This window comes from Pseudophryne corroboree, chromosome 4, assembly GCF_028390025.1.
Source record: "Pseudophryne corroboree isolate aPseCor3 chromosome 4, aPseCor3.hap2, whole genome shotgun sequence".
NCBI classification, from domain to species: Eukaryota; Metazoa; Chordata; class Amphibia; order Anura; family Myobatrachidae; genus Pseudophryne; species Pseudophryne corroboree.
The window spans coordinates 313,548,319-313,571,594 of record NC_086447.1 but is presented as its reverse complement, the minus strand read 5'-3'; the positions used below and the strand labels follow the sequence as shown (position 1 = coordinate 313,571,594).

The window sequence follows — 23,276 nt, the reverse complement described above, 5'->3', positions numbered from 1 at the left end:
CACAGTTCGTATGATAACACAGTGTAGTATTAGTGAGCTATGCATACTTATCCCAGACTACCCTGAATGGAGTGACACCGAGAGGAATGGAACCAGCGACACTACACCATCACAGACCGAGCAGCGCCCCGCTGGGTGTCTCCTATGTGTAATTTTTCCCACAGCGGTATAATCGCTGATTATGTGCTCCCCCCTTCACTATAACCCTCTGGTACCAGTAACAATGGTGACTCAGTGGATCCTGTGGAGGAGCAGTCTCCACATGCAGCCTGTTAGCAGCAGCAAGAAATGTCACCGTTTAGCCTCTGGTCCCGCTCTCCGGGAAGCCCTGCCCCCATAATGGCACGCGGTCCCTGTATTTTCTTTATACTGGCTCACTCCATTGAAAGGGTAAAACAAGAGCCCGCAGCCCCCGTTTACCATGTTGCCAGTCTGCGTTCCCAGTGGGCACCGCAGCCTGTAGCCGGTTGATCACTGTCCCTTCATGCTGCTATTTTGCACTGGGCCGGTGTAACACTCACTCGGTGTCTGTCTTCGGCATCTGTTAAGGGCATGCTGCCGGTGTGGGCTCACCCTCTGGGAGTGTGAGAAACATCACCTCAGGAGCTCAGTGTCCTGTCAGCTGGGATTACGAACCATTAACTCTTAGGAAGTTGGTTAGGTCCTCCTCAAGTCGCACGACGCAGGCCGACTGGTTGCCAACCAGTGCTGCCTGAAAATAACGGAAAGAAATTTCTGAAGAAAACTCTCTGGAGAGCAACAGAATGCACCCGGCTCCTTGGGCACATTTTCTAAACCGTGTCTGCTAGGAAGGGCATAGAGGGGAGGAGCCAGCACACTATTGATTTCTTAAAGTGCCAGGCTCCAGTGGACCCGATCTATACCCCATGGTAATTTACTTTTCCCCAGTCTCCACTAGGACGTTAGAGAAAATAAGAATTTACTTACCGATAATTCTATTTCTCATAGTCCGTAGTGGATGCTGGGGACTCCGAAAGGACCATGGGGAATAGCGGCTCCGCAGGAGACTGGGCACAAAGTAAAAGCTTTAGGACTAGCTGGTGTGCACTGGCTCCTCCCCCTATGACCCTCCTCCAAGCCTCAGTTAGGATACTGTGCCCGGACGAGCGTACACAATAAGGAAGGATTTTGAATCCCGGGTAAGACTCATACCAGCCACACCAATCACACCGGACAACTTGTGATCTGAACCCAGTTAACAGCATGATAACAGAAGGAGCCTCTGAAAAGATGGCTCACAACAACAATAACCCGATTTTTGTAACAATAACTATGTACAAGTAATGCAGACAATCCGCACTTGGGATGGGCGCCCAGCATCCACTACGGACTATGAGAAATAGAATTATCGGTAAGTAAATTCTTATTTTCTCTAACGTCCTAGTGGATGCTGGGGACTCCGAAAGGACCATGGGGATTATACCAAAGCTCCCAAACGGGCGGGAGAGTGCGGATGACTCTCCAGCACCGAATGAGAGAACTCCAGGTCCTCCTCAGCCAGGGTATCAAATTTGTAGAATTTAGCAAACGTGTTTGCCCCTGACCAAGTAGCTGCTCGGCAAAGTTGTAAAGCCGAGACCCCTTGGGCAGCCGCCCAAGATGAGCCCACTTTCCGTGTGGAATGGGCTTTTACAGATTTTGGCTGTGGCAGGCCTGCCACAGAATGTGCAAGCTGAATTGTACTACAAATCCAACGAGCAATCGTCTGCTTAGAAGCAGGAGCACCCAGCTTGTTGGGTGCATACAGGATAAACAGCGAGTCAGATTTTCTGACTCCAGCCATCCTGGAAACATATTTTCAGGGCCCTGACTACGTCCAGCAACTTGGAATCCTCCAAGTCCCTAGTAGCCGCAGGCACCACAATAGGTTGGTTTAAGTGAAATGCTGAAACCACCTTAGGGAGAAATTGAGGACGAGTCCTCAATTCTGCCCTGTCCGTATGAAAAATTAGGTAAGGGCTTTTATAGGATAAAGCCGCCAATTCTGATACACGCCTGGCTGAAGCCAGGGCTAACAGCATTACCACTTTCCATGTGAGATATTTCAAGTCCACAGTGGTGAGTGGTTCAAACCAATGTGATTTTAGGAATCCCAACACTACATTGAGATCCCAAGGTGCCACTGGAGGCACAAAAGGAGGCTGTATATGCAGTACTCCCTTGACAAACGTCTGAACTTCAGGAACAGAAGCTAGTTCTTTTTGGAAGAATATCGACAGGGCCGAAATTTGAACCTTAATGGACCCTAATTTGAGGCCCATAGACAGTCCTGTTTGCAGGAAATGCAGGAATCGACCCAGTTGAAATTCCTCCGTAGGGGCCTTCCTGGCCTCGCACCACGCAACATATTTACACCAAATACGGTGATAATGTTGTACGGTTACATCCTTCCTGGCTTTAATCAGGGTAGGGATGACTTCATCCGGAATGCCTTTTTCCTTCAGGATCCGGCGTTCAACCGCCATGCCGTCAAACGCAGCCGCGGTAAGTCTTGGAACAGACATGGTCCCTGCTGGAGCAGGTCCTGTCTTAGAGGTAGAGGCCACGGGGCTTCCGTGAGCATCTCTTGAATTTCCGGGTACCAAGTCCTTCTTGGCCAATCCGGAGCCACGAGTATAGTCTTTACTCCTCTCCTTCTTATGATTCTCAGTACTTTTGGTATGAGAGGAAGAGGAGGGAACACATACACTGACCGGTACACCCACGGTGTTACCAGAGCGTCCACAGCTATTGCCTGAGGGTCCCTTGACCTGGAGCAATATCTGTCCAGTTTTTTGTTGAGGCGAGACGCCATCATGTCCACCTTTGGTTTTTCCCAACGGTTTACAATCATGTGGAAGACTTCTGGGTGAAGTCCCCACTCCCCCGGGTGAAGATCGTGTCTGCTGAGGAAGTCTGCTTCCCAGTTGTCCACTCCCGGAATGAACACTGCTGACAGTGCTATCACATGATTTTCCGCCCAGCGAAGAATCCTTGCCACTTCCGTCATTGCCCTCCTGCTTCTTGTGCCGCCCTGTCTGTTTACGTGGGCGACTGCCGTGATGTTGTCCGACTGGATCAATACTGGCTGACCCTGAAGCAGAGGCCTTGCCTGACTTAGGGCATTGTAAATGGCCCTTAGTTCCAGGACATTTATGTGAAGTGACGTTTCCATGCTTGACCACAAGCCCTGGAAATTTTTTCCCTGTGTGACTGCTCCCCAGCCTCTCAGGCTGGCATCCGTGGTCACCAGGACCCAATCCTGAATGCCGAATCTGCGGCCCTCTAGGAGATGAGCACTCTGTAACCACCACAGGAGAGACACCCTTGTCCTTGGAGACAGGGTTATCCGCTGATGCATTTGAAGATGCGATCCGGACCATTTGTCTAGCAGATCCAACTGAAAAGTTCTTGCGTGGAATCTGCCGAATGGAATCGCTTCGTAAGAAGCCACCATCTTTCCCAGGACCCTTGTGCACTGATGCACTGACACCTGGCCTGGTCTTAGGAGTTTCCTGACTAGGTCGGATAACTCCCTGGCTTTCTCTTCCGGGAGAAACACCTTTTTCTGTACTGTGTCCAGAATCATCCCTAGGAACAGCAGACGTGTCGTCGGAATCAGCTGCGATTTTGGAATATTTAGAATCCATCCGTGCTGTCGTAGTACTATTTGAGATAGTGCTACTCCGACCTCTAACTGTTCTCTGGACCGTGCCCTTATCAGGAGATCGTCCAAGTAAGGGATAATTAAGACGCCTTTTCTTCGAAGAAGAATCATCATTTCGGCCATTACCTTGGTAAAGACCCGGGGTGCCATGGACAATCCAAACGGCAGCATCTGAAACTGATAGTGACAGTTCTGTACCACAAACCTGAGGTACCCTTGGTGAGAAGGGCAAATTGGGACATGGAGGTAAGCATCCTTGATGTCCAGAGACACCATGTAGTCCCCTTCTTCCAGGTTCGCTATCACTGCTCTGAGTGACTCCATCTTGAACTTGAACCTTTTTATGTAAGTGTTCAAGGCTTTCAGATTTAAAATGGGTCTCACCGAGCCGTCCGGCTTCGGTACCACAAACAGCGTGGAGTAATACCCCTTTCCCTGTTGTAGGAGGGGTACCTTGATTATCACTTGCTGGGAATACAGCTTGTGAATGGCTTCCAATACCGCCTCCCTGTCGGGGGTAGACGTTGGTAAAGCAGACTTCAGGAACCGGCGAGGGGGAGACGTCTCGAATTCCAATTTGTAACCCTGAGATACTACCTGCAGGATCCAGGGGTCCACTTGCGAGTGAGCCCACTGCGCGCTGAAATTCTTGAGACGGGCCCCCACCGTGCCTGAGTCCGCTTGTAAGGCCCCAGCGTCATGCTGAGGACTTGGCAGAAGCGGGGGAGGGCTTCTGTTCGTGGAAAGAAGCTGTCTGTTGCAGTCTTTTTCCCCTTCCTCTGCCCCGGGGCAGATATGAGTGGCCTTTTGCCCGCTTGCCCTTATGGGGACGAAAGGACTGAGCCTGAAAAGACGGTATCTTTTTCTGCTGCGAGGTGACTTGGGGCAAAAAGGTGGATTTCCCAGCCGTTGCCGTGGCCACCAGGTCCGATAGACCGCCCCCAAATAACTCCTCCCCTTTATACGGCATTACTTCCATATGCCGTTTGGAATCCGCATCCCCTGACCACTGTCGCGTCCATAATCCTCTTCTGGCAGAAATGGACATCGCACTTACTCTTGATGCCAGAGTGCAAATGTCTCTCTGTGCATCTCGCATATATAGGAATGCATCCTTTAAATGCTCTATAGTCAATAATATATTGTCCCTGTCCAGGGTATCAATATTTTCAGTCAGGGAATCCGACCAAGCCACCCCAGCACTGCACATCCAGGCTGAGGCGATTGCTGGTCGCAGTATAACACCAGTATGAGTGTATATACTTTTAAGGATATTTTCCAGCCTCCTATCTGCTGGCTCCTTAAGGGCGGCCGTTTCTGGAGACGATAACGCCACTTGTTTTGATAAGCGTGTGAGTGCCTTATCCACCCTAGGGGGTGTTTCCCAACGAGCCCTAACCTCTGGTGGGAAGGGATATAGTGCCAATAATTTTTTAGAAATTAGCAGTTTTTTGTCGGGGGTAACCCACGCTTCATCACACACTTCATTCAATTCATCTGATTCAGGAAAAACTACGGGTAGTTTTTTCACACCCCACATAATACCCCTTTTTGTGGTACTTGCAGTATCAGAGATGTGCAAAACCTCCTTCATTGCCGTGATCATGTAACGTGTGGCCCTACTGGAAAATACGTTTGTTTCTTCACCGTCGACACTGGAGTCAGTGTCTGTGTCTGGGTCCGTGTCGACCCACTGAGGTAACGGGTGTTTAATAGCCCCTGACGGTGTTTGAGACGCCTGGACAGGCACTAACTGAGCTGCCGGCTGTCTCATGTCGTCAACAGTTTTCTGTAACGTGCCGACACTGTCACGTAATTCCTTAATTACGGCCATCCATTCAGGTGTCGACTCCCTAGGGGGTGACATCACCATTATAGGCAATTGCTCCGCCTCCACATCATTTTCCTCCTCATACATGTCGACACACACGTACCGACACCCAGCACACACACAGGGAATGCTCTGATAGAGGACAGGACCCACTTAGCCCCTTGGGGAGACAGAGGGAGAGTTTGCCAGCACACACCAGAGCGCTATATATGTATAGGGACAACCTTACAATAAGTGTCTATCCCTTATAGCTGCTTATATCTGTTATTTTGCCAAATAAGTGCCCCCCTCTCTTTTTTACCCTGTTTCTTTAGTTGCAGGATGCAGGGGAGATTCTGGGAGCCTTCCTACCAGCGGAGCGGTGTGGGAAAAATGGCGCTGTGTGCTGAGATAGGCCCCGCCCCCTTCACGGCGGGCTCTTCTCCCGCTTTTTTCTGGAAAACTGGCAGGGGTTAAATACATCCATATAGCCCAGAAGCTATATGTGATGTATTTTTTGCCAAATAAGGTAAATTCATTGCTTCCCAAGGCGCCCCCCCCCAGCGCCCTGCACCCTCAGTGACCGAAGTGTGAAGTGTGCTGAGAGCAATGGCGCACAGCTGCAGTGCTGTGCGCTACCTTATGAAGACAGGAAAGTCTTCTGCCGCCGATTTATGGACCTCTTCTTGCTTCAGCATCTGTAAGGGGGCCGGCGGCGCGGCTCCGGGACCCATCCATGGCTGGGCCTGTGATCGTCCCTCTGGAGCTAATGTCCAGTAGCCTAAGAAGCCCAATCCACTCTGCACGCAGGTGAGTTCGCATCTTCTCCCCTTAGTCCCTCGATGCAGTGAGCCTGTTGCCAGCAGGTCTCACTGAAAATAAAAAACCTATTTAAACTTTTACTCTAAGCAGCTCAGGAGAGCCACCTAGATTGCACCCTTCTCGTTCGGACACAAAATCTTAACTGAGGCTTGGAGGAGGGTCATAGGGGGAGGAGCCAGTGCACACCAGCTAGTCCTAAAGCTTTTACTTTGTGCCCAGTCTCCTGCGGAGCCGCTATTCCCCATGGTCCTTTCGGAGTCCCCAGCATCCACTAGGACGTTAGAGAAAATAAGATTTTACTCACCGGTAAATCTATTTCTCGTAGTCCGTAGTGGATGCTGGGACTCCGTAAGGACCATGGGGAATAGTGGCTCCGCAGGAGACTGGGCACAACTAAAGAAAGCTTTAGGACTACCTGGTGTGCACTGGCTCCTCCCCCTATGAACCTCCTCCAGACCTCAGTTAGGATACTGTGCCCGGAAGAGCTGACACAATAAGGAAGGATTTTGAATCCCGGGTAAGACTCATACCAGCCACACCAATCACACCGTATAACTCGTGATACTATACCCAGTTAACAGTATGAAAAATAACTGAGCCTCTCAACAGATGGCTCAACAATAACCCTTTAGATAAACAATAACTATATACAAGTATTGCAGACAATCCGCACTTAGGATGGGCGCCCAGCATCCACTACGGACTACGAGAAATAGATTTACCGGTGAGTAAAATCTTATTTTCTCTGACGTCCTAAGTGGATGCTGGGACTCCGTAAGGACCATGGGGATTATACCAAAGCTCCCAAACGGGCGGGAGAGTGCGGATGACTCTGCAGCACCAAATGGGCAAACTCTAGGTCCTCCTCAGCCAGGGTGTCAAACTTGTGGAATTTAGCAAATGTGTTTGACCCCGACCAAGTAGCTGCTCGGCAAAGTTGTAGAGCCGAGACCCCTCGGGCAGCCGCCCAAGAAGAGCCCACCTTCCTCGTGGAATGGGCTTTCACTGATTTAGGATGCGACAGTCCAGCCGCAGAATATGCAAGCTGAATTGTACTACAGATCCAGCGAGCAATAGTCTGCTGTGAAGCAGGAGCACCCAGCTTGTTGGGCGCATACAGGATAAACAACGAGTCAGTTTTCCTGACACTAGCTGCCCTGGAAACATAAATTCTCAGGGCCCTGACTACGTCCAACAACTTGGAAGCCTCCAAGTCTTTAGTAGCCGCAGGCACCACGATAGGTTGGTTCAAATGAAAAGCTGATACCACCTAAGGGAGAAACTGGGGACGAGTCCTCAATTCTGCCCTATCCATCTGGAGAATCAGATAAGGGCTTTTACATGACAAAGCCGCCAATTCTGACACACGCCTGGCCGAAGCCAAGGCCAACAGCATGACCACTTTCCACTGAGATATTTTAATTCCACGGTTTTAAGTGGCTCAAATCAATGTGACTTTAGGAAATCCAACACCACGTTGAGATCCCAAGGTGCCACTGGAGGCACAAAAGGAGGCTGAATATGCAGCACTCCCTTAACAAAAGTCTGAACTTCAGGTAGTGAAGCCAGTTCTCTCTGGAAGAAAATCGACAGAGCCGAAATCTGGACCTTAATGGAACCCAATTTTAGGCCCATAGTCACCCCTGACTGTAGGAAGTGCAGAAAACGGCCCAGCTGAAATTCCTCCGTTGGGGCCTTCCTGGCCTCACACCACGCAACATATTTTCGCCAAATGCGGTGATAATGGTTTGCGGTCACTTCTTTCCTAGCTTTAATCAGCGTAGGAATGACTTCCTCCGGAATGCCCTTTTCCTTCAGGATCCGGTGTTCAACCGCCATGCCGTCAACGCAGCCGCGGTAAGTCTTGGAACAGACAGGGCCCCTGCTGCAGCAGGTCCTGTCTGAGCGGCAGAGGCCATGGGTCCTCTGAGATCATTTCTTGAAGTTCCGGGTACCAAGCTCTTCTTGGCCAATCCGGAACAATGAGTATAGTTCTTACTCCTCTTTTTCTTATTATCCTCAGTACCTTAAGTATGAGAGGAAGAGGAGGGAAAACATAAACCGACTGGTACACCCACGGTGTCACCAGAGCGTCCACAGCTATCGCCTGAGGGTCCCCTGACCTGGCGCAATATCTTTTTAAATTTTTGTTGAGGCGGGACGCCCTCATGTCCACCTGTGGCCTTTCCCAATGGTGTACAATCATTTGGAATACTTCTGGATGAAATCCCCTCTCTCCCGGGTGGAAGTCGTGCCAGCTGAGAAAGTCTGCTTCCCAGTTGTCCACTCCGGAAATGAACACTGCTGACAGTGCTAACACATGATTTTCCGCCTATCGGAAAATCCTTGTGGCTTCTGCCATCGCCATCCTGCTTCTTGTGCCGCCCTGTTGGTATACATGGGCGACCGCCGTGATGTTGTCTGACTGTATCAGCACCGGCTGGTGTTGAAGCAGGGGTCTAGCCTAACTTAGGGCATTGTAAATGGCCCTTAGTTCCAGAATATTTATGTGTAGGGAAGTCTCCTGACTCGACCATAGTCTTGGAAGTTTCTTCCCTGTGTGACTGCCCCCCAGCCTCGAAGGCTGGCATCCGTGGTCACCAGGACCCAGTCCTGTATGCCGAATCTGCGGCCCTCTAGAAGATGAGCACTCTGCAGCCACCACAACAGCGACACCCTGGCCCTTGGAGACAGGGTTATCAGCCGATGCATCTGAAAATGCGACCCGGACCACTTGTCCAACAGATCCCACTGGAAGATTCTTGCATGGAACCTGCCGAATGGAATTTCTTCGTAAGAAGCTACCATCTTACCCAGGACTCGCGTGCATTGATGCACCGACACCTGTATTTGTTTTAGGAGGTCTCTGACTAGAGAGGACAACTCCTTGGCCTTCTCCTCCGGGAGAAACACTTTCCTGTTCTGTGTCCAGTACCATACCCAGGAACAGTAGACGCGTCGTAGGAACCAGCTGCGACTTTGGAATATTCAGAATCCAGCCGTGCTGTTGTAGCACTTCCCGAGATAGTGCTACTCCGACCAAGAACTGCTCCCTGGACCTCGCCTTTATAAGGAGATCGTCCAAGTATGGGATAATTATAACTCCCTTTTTTTTTTATTTTTGAAGGAGTATCATCATTACGGCCATTACCTTGGTAAATACCCTCAGTGCCGGGGACAGACCAACGGCAACGTCTGGAATTGATAATGACAGTCCTGTACCACAATCCTGAGGTACTCCTGGTGAGGAGGGTAAATGGGGACATGCAGGTAAGCATCCTTGATGTCCAGTGATACCATGTAATCCCCTTCTTCCAGGCTTGCAATAACCGCCCTGAGCGATTCCATTTTGAACTTGAACCTTCATATATAAGTGTTCAAGGATTTAAATTTTAGAATGGGTCTCACCGAACAGACTGGTTTCGGTACCACAAACATTGTGGAATAGTAACCCCGGCCTTGTTGAAGGAGGGGTACCTTGATTATCCCCAGCTGGAAGTACAGCTTGTGAATTGCCGCCAGTACTACCTCCCCTTTCTCCGAGGGCAGCAGGCAAGGCTGATTTGATGTAACGGCGAGGGGGAGTCGCCTCGAACTCCAGCTTGTATCCCTGTGATACTACTTGCAGAACCCAGGGATCCACCTGTGAGCGAGCCCACTGGTCGCTGAAGTTCCCGAAACGCGCCCCCACCGCACCTGGCTCCACCTGTGGAGCCCCAGCGTCATGCGGCGGACTCGGAGGAAGCGGGGGAAGATTTTTGATCCTGGGAACTGGCTGTCTGGTGCAGCTTTTTTCCCTCTTCCCTTGACTCTGTTTAGAAAGGAAGCGCCTTTGACCCGCTTGCTTTTCTGAAGCCGAAAGGGCTGTACCTGATAATACAGTGCTTTCTTAGGCTGTGAGGAAACCAGAGGTAAAAAAAAAATTTTTCCAGCTGTTGCTGTGGATACGAGGTCCCAGAGACCATCCCCAACAATTCCTCACCCTTATAAGGCAGATGTGCCTTTTAAAGTCAGCATCACCTGTCCACTGCCGGGTCCCTAATACCCTCCTGGCAGAATGGACATTGCATTAATTCTGGATGCCAGCCGGCATATATCCCTCTGTGCATCCCTCATATATAAGACTACGTCTTTAATATGCTCTATGGTTAGCCAAATAGTATCCCTGTCCTGACAGGGTAACAGACCCCGCTGCAGCAGCACTATCCATGCTGAGGCAATTGCAGGTCTCAGTATAGAACCTGAGTGTGTATATACAGACTTCAGGATAGCCTCCTGTTTTTTTATCAGCAGGCTCCTTCAAAGTGGCCGTATCCTAAGACGGCAGTGCCACCTTTTTTGACAAACGTGTGAGCGCCTTATCCACCCTAGGGGATATCTCCCAACGTGACCTATCCTCTGGCGGGAAAGGGTACGCCATCAGTAACTTTTAGAAATTACCAGTTTCTTATCGGGGGAACCCACGCCTCTTCACACACTTCATTCACTCATCTAATGGGGGAACAAAACACTGGTTGCTTTTTCTCCCCAAACATAAAACCCCTGTTTTGTGGTACTCGGGTTAATGTCAGAAAATAAGAATTTACTTACCGATAATTCTATTTCTCGTAGTCCGTAGTGGATGCTGGGGACTCCGTAAGGACCATGGGGAATAGCGGCTCCGCAGGAGACTGGGCACAAAAGAAAAGCTTTAGAACTACCTGGTGTGCACTGGCTCCTCCCCCTATGACCCTCCTCCAAGCCTCAGTTAGGATACTGTGCCCGGACGAGCATACACAATAAGGAAGGATTTTGAATCCCGGGTAAGACTCATACCAGCCACACCAATCACATAGTACAACTCGTGATCTAAACCCAGTTAACAGCATGATAACAGAGGAGCCTCTAGAAAAGATGGCTCACTACAGCAATAACCCGATTTTTTGGTAACAATAACTATGTACCAGTATTGCAGACAATCCGCACTTGGGATGGGCGCCCAGCATCCACTACGGACTACGAGAAATAGAATTATCGGTAAGTAAATTCTTATTTTCTCTAACGTCCTAAGTGGATGCTGGGGACTCCGTAAGGACCATGGGGATTATACCAAAGCTCCCAAACGGGCGGGAGAGTGCGGATGACTCTGCAGCACCAAATGAGAGAACTCCAGGTCCTCCTCAGCCAGGGTATCAATTTTGTAGAATTTTACAAACGTATTTGCTCCTGACCAAGTAGCTGCTCGGCAAAGTTGTAAAGCCGAGACCCCTCGGGCAGCCGCCCAAGATGAGCCCATCTTCCTTGTGGAGTGGGCATTTACAGATTTTTGGCTGTGGCAGGCCTGCCACAGAATGTGCAAGCTGAATTGTACTACAAATCCAACGAGCAATAGTCTGCTTAGAAGCAGGAGCACCCAGCTTGTTGGGTGCATACAGGATAAACAGCGAGTCAGATTTTCTGACTCCAGCCGTCCTGGAAATATATATTTTCAGGGCCCTGACAACGTCTAGCAACTTGGAGTCCTCCAAGTCCCTAGTAGCCGCAGGCACCACAATAGGTTGGTTCAGGTGAAACGCTGAAACCACCTTAGGGAGAAACTGAGGACGAGTCCTCAATTCCGCCCTGTCCGAATGGAAAATCAGATAAGGGCTTTTACAGGATAAAGCCGCCAATTCTGACACGCGCCTGGCCCAGGCCAGGGCCAACAGCATGACCACTTTCCATGTGATATATATTTTAACTCCACAGATTTAAGTGGTTCAAACCAATGTGACTTTTTGGAACCCAAAAACTACATTGAGATCCCAAGGTGCCACTGGAGGCACAAAAGGAGGCTGTATATGCAGTACCCCTTTTACAACGTCTGAACTTCAGGGACTGAAGCTAGTTCTTTTTGGAAGAAAATTGACAGGGCCGAAATTTGAACCTTAATGGACCCCAATTTCAGGTCCATAGACACTCCTGTTTGCAGGAAATGTAGGAATCGACCCAGTTGAATTTCCTCCGTCGGGCCTTACTGGCCTCGCACCACGCAACATATTTTCGCCAAATGCGGTGATAATGTTTTGCGGTTACATCCTTCCTGGCTTTGATCAGGATAGGGATGACTTCATCCGGAATGCCTTTTTTCCTTCAGGATCCGGCGTTCAACCGCCATGCCGTCAAACGCAGTCGCGGTAAGTCTTGGAACAGACAGGGTCCTTGCTGGAGCAGGTCCCTTCTTAGAGGTAGAGGCCATGGATCCTCCGTGAGCATCTCTTGAAGTTCCGGTTACCAAGTCCTTCTTGGCCAATCCGGAGCCACGAATATAGTGCTTACTCCTCTCCATCTTATCAATCTCAGTACCTTGGGTATGAGAGGCAGATGAGGGAACACATACACTGACTGGTACACCCACGGTGTTACCAGAGCGTCTACAGCTATTGCCTGAGGGTCCCTTGACCTGGCGCAATACCTGTCGAGTTTTTCCCAACGGTTTATAATCATGTGGAAGACTTCTGGGTGAAGTCCCCACTCTCCCGGGTGGAGGTCGTGTCTGCTGAGGAAGTCTGCTTCCCAGTTGTCCACTCCCGGAATTGCTGACAGTGCTATCACATGATTTTCCGCCCAGCGAAGAATCCTTGCAGCTTCTGCCATTGCCCTCCTGCTTCTTGTGCCACCCTGTCTGTTTACGTGGGTGACTGCCGTGATGTTGTCCGACTGGATCAACACCGGCTGACCTTGAATCAGAGGTCTTGCTAAGCTTAGAGCATTGTAAATGGCCCTTAGCTTCAGGATATTTATGTGAAGTGATGTCTCCAGGCTTGACCATAAGCCCTGGAAATTCCTTCCCTGTGTGACTGCTCCCCAGCCTCGCAGGCTGGCATCCGTGGTCACCAGGACCCAGTCCTGAATGCCGAATCTGCGGCCCTCTAGAAGATGAGCACTCTGCAACCACCACAGGAGGGACACCCTTGTTCTTGGTGACAGGGTTATCCGCTGATGCATCTGAAGATGCGACCCGGACCATTTGTCCAGCAGGTCCCACTGGAAAGTTCTTGCGTGGAATCTGCCGAATGGGATTGCTTCGTAGGAAGCCACCATTTTACCCAGAACCCTTGTGCATTGATGCACTGAGACTTGGCTCGGTTTTAGGAGGTTCCCGACTAGCTCGGATAACTCCCTGGCTTTCTCCGGACTGTGTCCAGGATCATCCCTAGGAACAGAAGACGAGTCGTCGGAACCAGCTGCGATTTTGGAATATTGAGAATCCAATCGTGCTGCCGCAACACTACCTGAGATAGTGCTACACCGACCTCCAACTGTTCCCTGGATCTTACCCTTATCAGGGAATCGTCCAAGTAAGGGATAACTAAAATTCCCTTCCTTCGAAGGAATATCATCATTTCGGCCATTACCTTGGTAAAGACCCGGGGTGCCGTGGACCATCCATACGGCAGCGTCTGAACTGATAGTGACAGTTCTGTACCATAAACCTGAGGTACACCCTTGGTGAGAAGGGTAAATTTTGACATGAAGGTAAGCATCCTTGATGTCCCGAGACATCATGTAGTCCCCTTCTGCCAGGTTCGCAATCACTGCTCTGAGTGACTCAATCTTGAATTTGAACCTCTGTATGTAAGTGTTCAAAGATTTTAGATTTAGAATCGGTCTCACCGAGCCGTCCGGCTTCGGTACCACAACAGTGTGGAATAATACCCCGTTCCCTGTTGCAGGAGGGGTACCTTGATTATCACCTGCTGGGAATACAGCTTGTGAATGGCTTCCAAAACTGTCTCCCTGTCAGAAGGAGACATCGGTAAAGCCGACTTTAGGAAACGGCGAGGGGGAAACGTCTCGAATTCCAATTTGTACCCCTGAGATATCACCTGAAGGATCCAGGGGTCTACTTGCGAGTGAGCCCACTGCGCGCTGAAATTCATTGAGACGGGCCCCCCACCGTGCCTGATTCTGCTTGTAAAGCCCCAGCGTCATACTGAGGGCTTGGCAGAGGCGGGAGAGGGTTTCTGTTCCTGGGAACTGGCTGATTTCTGCAGCCTTTTTTCCTCTCCCTCTGTCACGGGGCAGAAATGAGGAACCTTTTGCCCGCTTGTCCATGAAAAGACTGCGCCTGATAATACGGCGTCTTCTCATGTTGAGAGGCGACCTGGGGTACAAACGTGGATTTCCCAGCTGTTGCCGTGGCCACCAGGTCTGAAAGACCGACCCCAAATAACTCCTCCCCTTAATAAGGCAATACTTCCAAATGCCGTTTGAAATCCGCATCACCTGACCACTGTCGTGTCCATAACCCTCTACTGGTAGAAATGGACAACGCACTTAGATTGATGCCAGTCGGCAAATATTCCGCTGTGCAACACGCATATATAGAAATGCATCTTTTAAATGCTCTATAGGCAAAAATATACTGTCCCTATCTAGGGTATCAATATTTTCAGTCAGGGAATCCGACCACGCCAACTCAGCACTGCACATCCAGGCTGAGGCGATTGCTGGTCGCAGTATAACACCAGTATGTGTGTAAATACATTTTAGGATACCCTTCTGCTTTCTATCAGCAGGATCCTTAAGGGCGGCCATCTCAGGAGAGGGTAGAGCCCTTACAAGCGTGTGAGCGCTTTATCCACCCTAGGGGGTGTTTCCCAACGCACCCTAACCTCTGGCGGGAAAGGATATAATGCCAATAACATTTTAGAAATTATCAGTTGTTATCGGGGGAAACCACGCATCATCACACACCTCATTTAATTTCTCAGATTCAGGAAAACTACAGGTAGTTTTTCCTCACCGAACATAATACCCCTTTTTGGTGGTACTCGTATTATCAGAAATGTGTAAAAAAAATTTCATTGCCTCAATCATGTAACGTGTGGCCCTACTGGAAGTCACATTTGTCTCATCACCGTCGACACTGGAGTCAGTATCCGTGTCGGCGTCTATATCTGCCATCTGAGGTAACGGGTGCTTTAGAGCCCCTGACGGCCTATGAGACGTCTGGACAGGCACAAGCTGAGTAGCCGGCTGTCTCATGTCAACCACTGTCTTTTATACAGAGCTGACACTGTCACGTAATACCTTCCAACAGTTCATCCACTCAGGTGTCGACCCCCTAGGGGGTGACATCACTATTACAGGCAATCTGCTCCGTCTCCACATCATTTTTCTCCTCATACATGTCGACACAAACGTACCGACATACAGCACACACACAGGGAATGCTCTGATAGAGGACAGGACCCCACTAGCCCTTTGGGGAGACAGAGGGAGAGTTTGCCAGCACACACCAGAGCGCTATATATATACAGGGATAACCTTATATAAGTGTTTTTCCCCTTATAGCTGCTGTTTTATTTAATACTGCGCGTAATTAGTGCCCCCCCTCTCTTTTTTAACCCTTTCTGTAGTGTAGTGACTGCAGGGGAGAGACAGGGAGCTTCCCTCCAACGGAGCTGTGAGGGAAAATGGCGCCAGTGTGCTGAGGAGATAAGGCCGCCGATAAGGGGGTGGAGCCTATCTCCCGTTTTTCTATGTATTCTGGCAGGGGTTAAATGCATCCATATAGCCCAGGAGCTATATGTGATGCATTTTTTGCCATCCAAGGTGTTTTTTATTGCGTCTCAGGGCGCCCCCCCCCAGCGCCCTGCACCCTCAGTGACTGGAGTGTGAAGTGTGCTGAGAGCAATGGCGCACAGCTGCAGTGCTGTGCGCTACCTTGTTGAAGACAGGACGTCTTCTGCCGCCGATTTTCCGGACCTCTTCTGTCTTCTGGCTCTGTAAGGGGGCCGGCGGCGCGGCTCTGGGACCCATCCATGGCTGGGCCTGTGATCGTCCCTCTGGAGCTAATGTCCAGTAGCCTAAGAAGCCCAATCCACTCTGCACGCAGGTGAGTTCGCTTCTTCTCCCCTTAGTCCTTCGATGCAGTGAGCCTGTTGCCAGCAGGTCTCACTGAAAATAAAAAAACTAAAACTAACTTTTCACTAAGCAGCTCAGGAGAGCCACCTAGTGTGCACCCTTCTCGTTCGGGCACAAAATCTTAACTGAGGCATGGAGGAGGGTCATAGGGGGAGGAGCCAGTGCACACCAGGTAGTTCTAAAGCTTTTCTTTTGTGCCCAGTCTCCTGCGGAGCCGCTATTCCCCATGGTCCTTACGGAGTCCCCAGCATCCACTTAGAACGTTAGAGAAATGTGTAATACATTTTTCATTGCCGAGCTCATGCAACGGATGTTCCTAGTGGATTGTGTATATGTCTCAACCTCGTCGACACTGGAGTCAGACTCCGTGTCGACATCTGTGTCTGCCATCTGAGGTAGCGGGCGTTTTTTGAGCCCCTGATGGCCTTTGAGACGCCTGGGCAGGCGCGGGCTGAGAAGCCGGCTGTCCCACAGCTGTTACGTCATCCAGCCTTTTATGTAAGGAGTTGACATTGTCGGTTAATACCTTCCACCTATCCATCCACTCTGGTGTCGGCCCCACAGGGGGCGACATCACATTTATCGGCATCTGCTCCGCCTTCCACGTAACCTTCCTCATCAAACATGTCGACACAGCCGTACCGACACACCGCACACACACAGGGAATGCTCTGACTGAGGACAGGACTCCAGAAAGTCCTTTGGGGAGACAGAGAGAGAGTATGCCAGCACACACCAAAGCGCTATATAATACAGGGATTCACACTTCCTACAGTGATTTTTCCCTTATAGCTGCTATAATACACAATTTTGCGCCTAAATTTAGTGCCCCCCCCTCTCTTTTTAACCCTTTGAGCCTGAAAACTACAGGGGAGAGCCTGGGGAGCTGTCTTCCAGCTGCACTGTGAAGAGAAAATGGCGCCAGTGTGCTGAGGGCGATAGCCCCGCCCCTTTTTCTGCGGACTTTCCCCCGCTTTTTATGGATCTCTGGCAGGGGTATTTTTCACATATATAGCCTCTAGGACTATATATTGTGATTAATTTGCCAGCCAAGGTGTTAATATTGCTGCTCAGGGCGCCCCCCCCCCCCCCAGCGCCCTGCACCCATCAGTGACCGGAGTGTGAGGTGTGCATGAGGAGCAATGGCGCACAGCTGCAGTGCTGTGCGCTACCTTGTTGAAGACCGAAGTCTTCTGCCGCCGATTTTCAGGACCATCTTCATGCTTCTGGCTCTGTAAAGGGGACGGCGGCGCGGCTCCGGGACCGAACGATCGAGGTCGGGTCCTGTGTTCGATCCCTCAGGAGCTAATGGTGTCCAGTAGCCTAAGAAGCCCAAACTAGCTCCAATCAGGTAGGTTCGCTTCTTCTCCCCTTAGTCCCTCGTAGCAGTGAGTCTGTTGCCAGCAGATCTCACTGAAAATAAAAAACCTAAAATATACTTTCTTTTCTAGGAGCTCAGGAGAGCCCCTAGTGTGCATCCAGCTCAGCCGGGCACAAGATTCTAACTGAGGTCTGGAGGAGGGTCATAGGGGGAGGAGCCAGTGCACACCAGGTAGTCCTAAAGCTTTCTTTAGTTGTGCCCAGTCTCCTGCGGAGCCGCTATTCCCCATGGTCCTTACGGAGTCCCAGCATCCACTTAGGACGTCAGAGAAATATAAAAATAGTAACTTACTAAATAGTAGGCTTTAACTTGAATTATATGCCAATGATATAATGATGCATAATTTAATATTGCACATCAGGATTATTCATCACTAGTAATACAATATTATCTACTACACCACAAATTTTTCACCTAATATAAAGCACAACTTCTGGACAAATGGTTACGCATATATCAACAAAATTTACTTCATACTAGGATTATGTACATTTAGATTTCGGCAAGATTGTATCACCTGACACTCAATATTTCTCTCACCTAAACGTCGCCATGCACACTCACTTGACAATTATCACAGATATATCTTGCTCTAAATATAATCATGGTACAAATTTTATTGCTACAAAGTCAATACAAATAAAACAATTTTTTGCTACACATAACACAATTGGGGTAATTTCTTATTGACACGGTTTTATTTGGGTTTCAAACAATCGCACAGAGTTTACTTTTTAATTTAATCTCACCCTTTATTTTAACCATTATCCCTCTTTACTTCACATACACCATCATTATTACACTTTAACCAATTCTAACGTTACACATCACACAAACAATATTTGTTACAGTAACTACCAGTCCAAATACAACAATTACATTATAATCACTATATAGGATGCAACAAATGTATTCTTAGTACCTACAAAAATACCCACAATTCGTCCAATTAATCAAGACACCTGGCATAATTATAAAGTCTTCTCCTTTCTTCCGCTATACTTATTTTTATAATTTCATATTTATATTTATTTAGTTCTATATACATCATTGTCCCTTTTCCTCCCAATTTACTTAGTATATTTCTTAGCCTTAAAAATTCATTATCCTGTGTATACTCTTTCAACTTCAAACTTGTTAATTATTCTGACATAATTAAACCTGCAACCTGAGTATACCTTTGTCCAAACTGATTACAAGTGCGGACCGGACAAATGAATGACAGGTAGAAAGGAATCACAGTGACTGGCTGGGAAAATCCTTACAGGGATAGGATCACAGGCTGCTACACTATCTGTGATTAAGCTTCTATGTGAAACGCACGTCAGATGTGTAGAGTGTCACATAGTGCGCACACAGGTCCGGAATTGGACACAGATCGCCGAAGAAGCTACACGGCAACTTCCTAAGCCGGAGCGCACACAGCGGTATTGTACCCAAAGTCTCTCCAGCGCAGAGTCGACACCCCCTCCCAGGCGTGAGTACGCCTAAGCCGGAGCACACACACAGCGGTATCGTACCCGAAGTCTTCCCGGCACAGAGGCGACACCCCCTCCCAGACAAGGAGTCCGCATATGGTAGCTCTTATACGGCTAGCCGCAGCTCAGAGTGAGCAAACAGGCGGCCCCTTTTGTTATTACCAGACAATCAACCTCTTCAACGATACCAGTTACACCCAGGTTGTATCTTTAACTTGTTTAGGAAGAATCAATGCGGATTAAAGGTGTTCTGTAAGAAACATAATAAGCATTTGTAGTTATTATCTTACTATCACGTGATTGTATTTAGAACAATGTTACTTTTTGCTGAACCTATACATGCGTCTCCTGAAATGTATCCTTTTCTCCTGTAACAAATAACATTCGGACACATTTTTAATATATGTTTATGCAACCACCATTTGATTACCAAGCAGAGATCAGTCACAAATAATTGTTCTACAGTATAGAAAACGACATTACTTTTTTGCTCTCAGGAGTGTACCGCATGAGGAACATTCCAACTTCTTTCCCCTGCACTGCCTACTGCAGCTGCGAGGCTAATCTTCCTCGCCAGACGTTCTTCATCTGCTGATCCGCTCTGTCAGTCCCTCCATTGGTTACCGGTATTCTACCGTGTCAAATATAAAATACTTTTACTTACATACAAGGCTATTAACCAAACTGCACCATCATACATCTCCTCACTCATCTCAAAGTATCTCCCTACCAGACCTCTCCGCTCTGCACAAGATCTGCGTCTCTCATCCACATGTATTACCTGTTCCCACTCAAAATTACAGGACTTTACCTGGGCTTCACCCACTCTGTGGAATGCACTCCCACGCACAATAAGACTCTCCTCTAGTCTCCAAACCTTTAAACGTTCTCTGAAAACTCATCTCTTCAGACAAGCCTACCAAATTTCAGACCCACACACATAACCTTCACAGCTTCCCTATCAAGTTACATCCCCTCTGTACAGTCCACATAAACTCACATTTTGTCTTCCAACATTGCTGGGTGATCATATTATATCATATACAACCCATTAAGAACCTAGCAACCTGGGGAACCATTATGTGACAGGTAGCATCTATCCTTGTGTATCAATGCCTATTTCCCTATAGATTGTAAGCTTGCGAGCAGGGCCTTCCTACCTCTGTCTGTCTGTCTTTGCACAGTTTTGGTCTATAATTGTTGTTCTAATTGTAAAGCGCAACGGAATATGCTGCGCTATATAAGAAACTGCTAATAAATAAATAAATAATAATACTGTGGCATCAAGGGATAATTGGTCCCTGGTGTGGTCCAAAAGCTTGATACCTCCTCTATCAACCTTCCGGCCAGGTTGGGGAGCCTACCCTCTCTTATTCTTCATCCAATACCGATTGGAAAGACATAAGAACACCAGAAGGGAGGTATTTTCCAGTATCCAAGCCACACATGTACTTTTTCCTTCTCCATCTCAACCTGATATTACAGTATCCAAATACACAGAGAACTGGTGTTTCTATCCAAAATTTAACATTTTAATAGCACCATCGGCTCTAGCTGTTATACTTACCTTTTTAGGATACCCAAATTGGAGGTACATGTGCCTCATACCTCATCTTCATAAGCTACAACTGCCATAATTAATTTTCTCAGGAATCATAGTGGAGGTATTGATACCTCATACCTCTGGGCTGTTATAGGCAATTTATCTTGTTCCTACAGTAGCATATGATATCTATTGTACATACTCGAAAACGAACATTACTATAGGGACTAAATTATCTGACATATGATCTACTATAGTGTCAAACTTTCCCGTGCCCTATGATTCAAAAATTGTATTGACCCACAACATATGGGCTATTATCTAACATATGACAGTCACTTTATTTAGGTAAAAATACCTGTGTATCCTAAAACATCAAGTCAGCTAAATCAAAGGGCTTAATACACAATTGGTAACTTTGTGACTTTGGTCCAAATTTCTCCCTACTAATCATACCCCACTACGGAAGCCCAATCTCGTCTGATCTTGGAAGGAAAACAATGGTGGGCCAGTTTAGTACTTGGTGGGCAACCACCTGGGAATACCAGGTTTTGTACGGTACGGATGGTATAAGTCTCGTACGGGAAGGGGACAACTGTGCATTCGGACCCTCACATATTCCTGCACGACTTGTCAGGTATATAGCATTAATTATCTTAAAAAAAAAACAAAAAACAAAAACACATTTTATACTATTAAATATATTTTGAGGCATACCTAATAAAAGTTAATTCTTAATATTTTTATCTTGTGCTATTAAAGCTACTGCTTCTGGATTTAGAGTGCTCCCTATCAGGGTTATCTTTTCTCTCTTCTAGTACTTGATAAATACTCATTAAAGAAATGTCCCAACTGATTCAGCCATGACATTTGCAGAGTAATACAGGTTATAGTTACTATGGTTACATAGAAAAAGACATAACTTTTAATTTAATAACAAACTCAAACAAAAAGTAACTTTTATTAAGTTACTTAAATAGGTAACAGTCAAACATACTAGAAAAACACATTACATATATAAATGTATCAATTTAACAAATAGTGAAATGTAGAAATTATACAAAAGAATGGCAAAATATAATTGTGATACAAATATCAATAGATTACACAAAGTGCATAATGATAGATGGAGATAAAAATCCACCACACTCGCCATTCCCAGGAAAGTGCAAAGTGGCCTGTGACTACATTGCTTAAATAAAACAGAGATCAGCATTCACCCCACAGTAAACTCACTCACCTCAACTTGCAGAGAGATGGGGTCCCATTAAGTGGCATTAAAGCTTAAATGCAGTGATCAATTCATGAACCACATCTACATTATTAATGTACTGAGGTGAGTTTACTATTAGATAGAATATACACTGCTCAAAAAATAAAGGGAACACTAAAATAACACATCCTAGATCTAAATGAATGAAATATTCTTATTAAATCCTTTGTTCTCTACATAGTTGAATGTGCCAACAAAATCACACAAAAATTATCAATGGAAATCAAATTTATTAACCCATGGAGGTCTGGATTTGGAGTCACCCTCAAAATGAAAGTGGAAAAACACACTACAGGCTGATCCAACTTTGATGTAATGTCCTTAAAACAAGTCAAAATGAGGCTCAGTAGTGTCTGTGGCCTCCTCGTGCCTGTATGACCTCCCTACAATGCCTGGGCATGCTCCTGATGAGGTGGCGGATGGTCTCCTGAGGGTTCTCCTCCCAGACCTGGACTAAAGCATCCGCCAACTCCTGGACAGTCTGTGGTGCAACGTGGCATTGGTGGATGGAGCGAGACATGATGTCCCAGATGTGCTCAATTGGATTCAGGTCTGGGGAACGGGCGGGCCAGTCCATAGCATCAATGCCTTCATCTTGCAGGATCTGCTGACACACTCCAGCCACATGAGGTCTAGCATTGTCTTGCATTAGGAGGAACCCAGGGCCAACTGCACCAGCATATGGTCTCACAAGGGGTCTGAGGATCTCATCTCGGTACCTAATGGCAGTCAGGCTATCTCTGGCGAGCACATGGAGGGCTGTGCGGCCCCCCAAAGAAATGCCACCCCACACCATTACTGACCCACTGCCAAACCAGTCATGCTGGAGGATGTTGCAGGCAGCAGAACGTTCTCCTTGGCGTCTCCGGACTCTGTCATGTCTGTCACAGTGCTCAGTGAGAACTTGCTTTCATCTGTGAAGAGCACAGGGCGCCAGTGGCGAATTTGCCAATCTTGGTGTTCTCTGGCAAATGCCAAACGTCCTGCACGGTGTTGGGCTGTAAGCACAACCCCCACCTGTGGGCGTCGGGCCCTCATACCACCCTCATGGAGTCTGTTTCTGATCGTTTGAGTAGACACATGCACATTTGTGGCTTGCTGGAGGTCACTTTGCAGGGCTCTGGCAGTGCTCCTCCTGTTCCTCCTTGCACAAAGACGGAGGTAGCGGTCCTGCTGCTGGGTTGTTGCCCTCCTACGGCCTCCTCCACGTCTCCTGATGTACTGCCTGTCTCCTGGTAGCGCCTCCATGCTCTGGACACTACGCTGACAGACACAGCAAACCTTCTTGCCACAGCTTGCATTGATGTGCCAATCTGGATGAGCTGCACTACCTGAGCCACTTGTGTGGGTTGTAGGGAGGTCATACAGGCACGTGGAGGCCACACACACTACTGAGCCTCATTTTGACTTG

At 48.1% G+C, this 23,276-nt stretch overlaps 1 protein-coding gene across 1 annotated transcript in view; it reads right to left on the bottom strand.

The window, feature by feature from the left end:
- Positions 1-23,276, bottom strand: part of LOC134909439 (actin-like protein 6A) — a 196,576-nt gene that overhangs the window by 155,524 nt on the left and 17,776 nt on the right. The gene's annotated exons all lie outside the window — the stretch shown is intronic.